The 6,000-nt window shown below is 36.9% G+C and overlaps 1 pseudogene; it reads right to left on the bottom strand.

Annotated features, from left to right (window-relative positions):
- Positions 1-1,015: 1,015 nt before the first annotated feature.
- On the bottom strand, positions 1,016-2,273 carry LOC120166016 (annotated as a pseudogene).
- Between the last annotated feature and the right edge of the window lie 3,727 nt (positions 2,274-6,000).

The raw sequence follows: 6,000 nt of genomic DNA, 5'->3' as shown, positions 1-6,000 counted from the left end.
ACCGAATTTTTTTTCTTTAACCGAACCGAACTTTTTTTGAAAATATTAACCGAACCGAATAATTTCGGTTAATTTTCAAATTAACCGAAATTTTTTAAAATTTTCTAATTTATATAAAAATTGAATATTTTTTAATTAAAAATCTAATTTACAATTAATTTAAATAATATATAATTATAAAATAAAAAAATTATATGGATTTTTTAATTAATTAATATTGATTTAGGTTTAAAAGTTTTTGGATCTTAAATTATTAATTGAGTTTTAAATTGTTTTGGATGAGCCTATATGTTATATATAATATATTTAATATTTAATAATTAATTTCGGTTAATTTGGTTAATTCGGTTAATTAACCGATTTCGAACCGAATTAACCGTTAACCGAATTCTAAAAAATTTATTAACCGTTCCCCGATCGAACTAATTCGGTGGCCGACCGAATTAACCGAACTAATTCGATTCGGTCAGTTAGTTCGGTTAAAACCGAAAAATGAACACCCCTAGTTATGAAGATTTATGCCATAAATATTTCATAGTTGCATCTAACATTTTGAAGACATTATTAGTTTAACCAGGGTGCTTCCCATGCTGCCTGCAACTTCTTTCAGGCCAGATGGAATATGTATTCCCTTAGGTAATTTTAATATTACTCAGCCTATCAATGACTTCATAGATAAGATGACCTCTATTGATCTTACGGACTTATTGTGATGCAGGAATAAGAAGTCCGACCATGCTTGTTTAGATGATGAGCAGGTAGAAAACTGGTGTCTCTATCTTAAATATTTAGCTAGACTGCAGAGAAAAGGAGATTAAGTGTATCAATAATGGATATCTAGTTAATTGGAGGCAACATAAGTCTTTGTAGACGAATGATGGAATTCGATTCATTTAATTATTGTCCTCTGGTTTGAGTTTTGAGTAGCCAAAGTAATAAGTCAAGCTGAATTTGATTATTTTATATTTTCTTTGGTAAATCAAGAATCAAATCAAATTCAAAATTTTATAACTAAAATAGAAATAATATGCATTATATTATTGTCTAAATAAGATGTAAGACTACAGAATACATGTATATCAGTCTTGTTTGCTTCATTTAAGCTATATATAGCTGAACTCAATGTTTACTCGGCAATAACTGCCAGCTCTATATCAACAGGCTTTTTATATTTGGTAGCATTCATCTTCATATGGTCTGTAGAAGCAAAAGGATTTGGCAGCTTAGTGAGACTGTCTGCTTCGCCTTCCAACATTTGAATCACAACCTTCATTGAAGGACGATCTACTGGATACCATTGGATACACCAAAGTCCTACAATTGTAAGTTTTCTTGCTATCTCGGATTGGCTTTCAGTTTCAATTCTTAGTCCTATCTCCTCCATTGTCCAAATGATTATACGCTAATTCTGGGAAGTACACTTGGCTCATGTTCTCCACTGTGACATCAATGTTTTTTTTTCTCCCTCCAACCATTTCAAGTAACAGCATTCCAAAACTATAAACATCTGATTTATATGAAGCGTTTCCGAAGTTCCTAGATAAGACTTCGAGTGCTATATAGCCCATGGCTCTTCTGGCTGTTGTCATGGAAACCGCACTTTGTTCCTTGGAACACAACTTAGCCAGACCAAAGTCGGATATCTTAGGGTTGAAGTTCTGGTCTAACAAAATATTGTGAGGTTTAATGTCAAAGTGTAGGATCCGTTGCTCGTAACCTTGATGTAGGTATTCAATCCCTTCGGCTATCCCTAAGGTGATCTCTTGAAGCTTATCCCAACCAAGGACATGAGTCTTCCCCTTGGCTGCAAATATGAAATTTAGTGACTCCTTTGGCAAGTACTCGTAAACAAGTGCTCGATTATGCCCATCAGCACAAAACCCAACTAAGCGAGCTATGTTGACATGGTGGATTCTGCCCATCGAGCCCACTTCATTTACAAACTCTTCACCATTTCCTTTGAAGACATTGAGGATTTTTACGTCTACCAAAACATCAATAGAAAGCCTTCCTTTGAACACAGTTCCATAACCTCCTTGACCGAGTTTGTCCTTGAAGTCATTTGTTATCCTCTTAATATCAGCAAAAGAGTATCTGGAGTGCTCAAGGGATCTAAAGTCTTGCGAAAACTTTTCAATCTTGCCTTGGTTCTCTTTCCTTTTTTTCTGCTGATGGTACACATAGTATAGTCCAATGACAAGTTGTACCAGAAGCAATGAAGCTGAGATTACACCTACAATTAAAATATGCTCCAACTTAGTGTATTTCCTCATATTTTTTTCCTGTCTGTTGTGGAATTCGGGTTAATTTTCACCAATAATAACAAATTCACCTTGAAAACTATTATCTAGGTGACTAGTGTGAAAACGATTATACTAAAAATCACACCAAGATAGATTCCCAAGAAAGAGGAGGGGTCACAATGGTCCCTCTTAAAACCCACTTTCCTTATACAGAACTACCAAGACAAATAATTTTAATAGGACAATAATTAACAACAACTATATCCGACAATAGCTATTAAATAGACATAAAGAGAACACCAAAATTTAACGAGGTTAGACCAAAATTATGCCTACCTCCTCGAACACTACTAAAATAATATTTCACTAATAGAGGAAATATTACAAAGAGAAATAAAGAATACAAATAGCCTTTAATATAGAAGAAGACTTATATTTGTGTGATGCTTAACTAAGGAGGAGGATGACTCTATTTATAACAAAAGAATTTTCCCTCCTCCTTATACACAACCAATGTGGGACTTTGCCACCAACAAATCTCCACCTTGGCAAATTCCATACACATCTCTAAAAAATTCAATCTTCAGAGTGTTTGCAAATTTATCTTTCAATTTGTAACAATATTGACCAAGTCTAAACAATGTTTAAACTTGACCGCAATTACCACTTTTGTCAACATATCAGCAGGATTCTCAGTGGTCCGAGGATTATGACTCCACCTTCTTCTAGAATCTCTCGTACAAAGTGATATCGAACATCGATGTGCTTCGTCCTTGCATGGTAAACCTGGTTCTTTACTAAATGAATAGCACTATGACTGTCACAATGCACTTTGATGTGCTTCTGTTCTATTCCCAATTCACCAAGCAACCCTTGAAGCCAAATTGCCTCCTTCACAGCCTCTGTAAATGCCATATACTCTGCCTCTGTAGTAGACAAAGCCACTATTGACTGTAAGGTGCACTTCCAACTGACTGGTGCCTTTGTAAATGTAAACACATAACCAGTAGTTGATCGACGCTTGTCCAAATCACCTGCATAGTCTGAATCAAAATACCCAACTACACACTGACCATCTTGTTTGTCCTGCTGAAAGACCAAACCAACATCTACGGTGTTTAGAATATACCGCAAAATCCATTTCACATCTTGCCAATGCTTATTTCTAGGATCATGCATATACCTGCTCACAACCTCAACTGCCTGTGAAATATCGGGTCTCGTACACACCATTGCATACATCAAGCTACCAACAACACTTGCATATGGAACCTTTGACATGTATTCCCGTTTTGCATCATCCTTAGGTGACATGGATGCACCGAGCTTGAAATGAGGAGCAAGAGGTGTACTAACTGGTTTTGACTTCTCATTCATGCCAAAACGTTTTAGTACCTTCCTCAGATATTCTTTCTGAGACAAACAAAGCCTCCCCAATTACTTATCCCTTGATATCTCCATGCCTAGAATCTTCTTCGCTTCACCAAGATCCTTCATCTCAAACTCCTTGTTCAATTGAGTCTTTAGTTTCACAATTTCTGTCTGACTCTTGGAAGCTATCAACATATCATCAACATAAAGAAGAAGATATATATATGATCCATCTTGTAGCTTGCGTAAATACACACAATGATCATATTTGATTCTTGTGTACTTCTGCCTTATCATAAACTTGTCAAATCGCTTGTACCACTGCCTTTGAGATTGTTTCAATCCGTACAACGATTTTTCTAATTTGTACACCATCTCTTCTTTTTCAACAACTTTGAATCCATCTGGCTGAGTCATGTAGATTTCCTCATCCAAGTCTCCATGTAAAAATGCAGTTTTTACATCCATCTGAACTAGTTCCAAATCCAACTGTGCTACCAAAGCCAACAAAATTCTGATGGAGGAATGTTTTACAACTGGAGAAAATACTTTATTATAATCAACTCCCTCCGTTTGAGTATAGCTTTTAGCCACCAATCTTGCTTTGTAGCAGATGTTATTCTTGTCAGGAAATCAATCTTTCTTTGCATATACCCACTTGCACCCAATTACCTTCTTTCCCTTCGGAAGACTAGCTAGTTTCCACGTCTGATTCTTTTGAAGGGATTGCATTTCTTCATTCATGGCGATCCTCCACTTTTTATGTTCTGAACTTTGGACTGCTTCATTAAAAGTGGCAGGAACGTCATCAATTGCAATTGGTGATATAAAAGAGACCATATCAGCATAACGAGCATGTTGTCTAATGGTCCTCTTTCCCTTTCTGAGTGCAATTGATTCATGTTGCTGTGGAGGTTCTTGGGTCTGAACCTCTTCTTCATCTGACTCTTCTTCATCTTACTCTTCTTCTACAATAGGAGAGTCATCATCAGTTTCTTTACTGGCTGGGTCAATTCTGCTTCCTTCAAACTCCACCTGTTTGGGAGTTCCATCTATCTGCTCTAATTTTTCTGAAGTCACTTTTCTCAACATGGTAGATTCATTAAAGGTAGCATCCCTGTTGAAGATTATTTTCTTTGTTTCTGGACACCAAAGAAGATAGCCTTTCACACCATAGGTGATCCCTATAAAGATCGCCTTCTTTGCTATTGGATCCAGCTTTGACTCCTTAACATGGTAGTATGCAGTGGAACTAAACACATGTAAGGAATCATAATCTGTAGCAGGTACTCCAAACCATTTCTCTAATGGTGTTTTACCACCAATAGCAGTCGATGGTAAGCGGTTGACAAGGTGACAAGCATAGACCAAAGCCTCAGCCCAAAATTCTTTGCCTAACCCAACATTAGACAACATACACCGAACCTTCTCCACTAATGTCCGGTTCATTCTCTCTGCCACCCCATTTTGTTGTGGTGTAGATCTGACAGTGAAGTGCCTGACAATACATTCTTATTCACAGACTTTTAGAAATGGATCATTTTTGTACTCTCCACCATTGTATGTACGGAGACGTTTGATTTTTCTACCTGTTTGAGTCTCCACCATAGTTTTCCATTTAAGGAAAAATCCTAGCACCTCATCCTTTGTCTTCATTGTATACACCCAAACTCTCCGGGAAAAATCATCAACAAAGGTGACATAATAATGTGTTCCTCCCAATGAAGTTGTCTTAGAAGGCCCCCATACATCTGCATGAACATAATCCAAAATACCTTTAGTATCATGGATTACTGTTCCAAATTTCACCCTCGTCTTCTTCCCTCTGATGCAATGCTCACAAAAAGCTAATTTTCAAGCCCGAGTACCCTTCAATAATCCTTGATCTATCAGCAATTTCAAGGATTTTTCACCAACATGCCCCAAGCGCATATGCCATAACCTGGTTGCTTCTGACTCCTGTTCATCAGTAGAAGCTGCCACTGCTACTGTCCCAACAATTGTACTACCCAGAAAGTAATACACATTGTTTCTTTTCCGGATTGCCTTCATTATCACCAGTGCACCAGAGATAATCCTCATAATCCCATATTTTGCCCTCACTTCTAAACCTTTTGACTCTAAGGTTCCCACAGAGATGAGATTTCTCATTAAATATGGTACATAATGGACATCTATTAAGGTTTTGATTGATTCATCCTGATTCCTCAAGCGAATTGAACCAATCCCATGTGTGTCAAGAGGGGAATTATTTGTTGTGTAGATAATTCCACCTTTTAGTTCTTTAAAATCAAAGAACCATTCTCTATTGGGGGTCATATGGTGGCTACAAGCTGAATCTAACAGCCATGAACTGGAACAGCTGGTTGATGAAGTAGCTGCGAAT

This window comes from Hibiscus syriacus, unplaced genomic scaffold (genome assembly GCF_006381635.1).
Source record: "Hibiscus syriacus cultivar Baekdansim isolate YM2019G1 unplaced genomic scaffold, ASM638163v2 tig00111621_pilon, whole genome shotgun sequence".
NCBI classification, from domain to species: Eukaryota; Viridiplantae; Streptophyta; class Magnoliopsida; order Malvales; family Malvaceae; genus Hibiscus; species Hibiscus syriacus.
The sequence above is the reverse complement of the archived record's forward strand: the minus strand, read 5'-3'. Positions and strand labels throughout refer to the sequence as shown.